Source organism: Mus caroli, chromosome 17 (assembly GCF_900094665.2).
Source record: "Mus caroli chromosome 17, CAROLI_EIJ_v1.1, whole genome shotgun sequence".
Lineage (NCBI taxonomy): Eukaryota > Metazoa > Chordata > Mammalia > Rodentia > Muridae > Mus > Mus caroli.
The window spans coordinates 61,702,109-61,703,609 of NC_034586.1; the positions used below are offsets into that span (position 1 = coordinate 61,702,109).

At 41.9% G+C, this 1,501-nt stretch overlaps 1 pseudogene; it reads right to left on the reverse strand.

Annotated features, from left to right (window-relative positions):
* Nucleotides 1-661: 661 nt before the first annotated feature.
* Nucleotides 662-1,056, reverse strand: LOC115029715 (annotated as a pseudogene).
* Between the last annotated feature and the right edge of the window lie 445 nt (nt 1,057-1,501).

Below are 1,501 nucleotides of genomic sequence, written 5' to 3' on the forward strand. Positions count from 1 at the left end.
TATTGGATGCCAAATTGTGCTTCCAAATTAATAGCTACTGAGGTTACTCTCATTAGTGTTCTAAACAGAATATTCAAAGGCAATTATACAGAATGTTTTATCAATATGAATTGTAGGTGTTTTCCTTCTTAAATTGCTTATTATCCATAAGCCCCCATCCAAACCTTGTTCTCCCTTAGCCAGAGCTTCCAGTTAGTAACTAGTGATCAACATATACACGTTGATCTGGGGCAAAGAACAAATGTAAATCGAGAATTTAACCATCTCAATTGAACCAATTATTCAACATCTGGGAGAAAGACCAGGGGAATATGAACACATAACGCCCTGTGTAATTATAAAGCATTATGAAAAATTAATGCTTATAACAAAATAAATGTCAGTATTTATATTAATGATATTATATTGTATCATTTCATCAAAAGGATTTGCCTGCATTATCACTACAATTAGCCCAATTTTATGTTAGAAAAACAAACTTTACTTTGACTAGCTAATACTTGAAGCAGGGTGGGGTGGACATTTCTATCCTTACAATCTAGAGGAACGTCCCCTTCAGCCTGAATACAGCTTGAGGCGGAAACTATGCTTTTGATTATAAAAGCATGATCAAAAACCATGACTAAGGCAGTCTTTTTTTTTTTCAGTGTTTCGTGTGATTTTATTTTCTGCCTTCAACCATAATAATATGATATCCAAATTTTGTCTTAACAGGTGGGTCTGTTACTACAGGCTTATCCATCCCACTTATAGGCAAGGCAAACGCTGCTTCCTGAAATGGCCCCACCATGGAGCCTCTGGTCATCCAACCAGAGTCACCCCCTGTCTGGGTTTATCTTCACTATTTTGTGTGGCCACCTCACTGACTCTCATCCCAGACTTTAACTTTTCCATGGCTTCCATGATTCCCCCATGGTTTTCACATAGAGTGTGTCTGACCTTTACTGCATTGCCACCGCCTTCAGGACCCTGAGACTTCTTGTCAGCACTGTCACTCCCAGAGGCTGCACCGCCTTTCCCTCCTTCTCCAGAACCAGTTTCCCCCTTCGGCAGCATCTCTTAAGCATGCAGTTGAACTCTCTAGCAAGTAAAGTAAGTCCTATAACATTTAACTGTGGCTGGCTTACAGTTTCAGAGGTTCAGTCCATTATCAAGGTGGGAGCATGGCGGCATCCAGGCAGGCATGGCACACGGGAAAAGCTGAGAGGTCTACATCTTCATCTGAAGGCTGCTAGCAGAATACTGACTTCCAGGCAGCCAGAGGGTCTTAAGCCCATGCCCACAGTGACACACCTATTCTAACAAGGCCACACCTCCTAATAGTGCCACTCCCTGGGCCAAGCACATACAAACCATCACAGAGATGTAGGTTGTTTTTAAAGAATTTGCACATTAGCTCAGCTTCATAAACTGTGGGTCACAAGCTGGAGAGATGGCTCTGCAGTTAAGAGCACTGACTGCTATTCAAGAGGTCCTGAGTTCAATTCCCAGCAACCACATG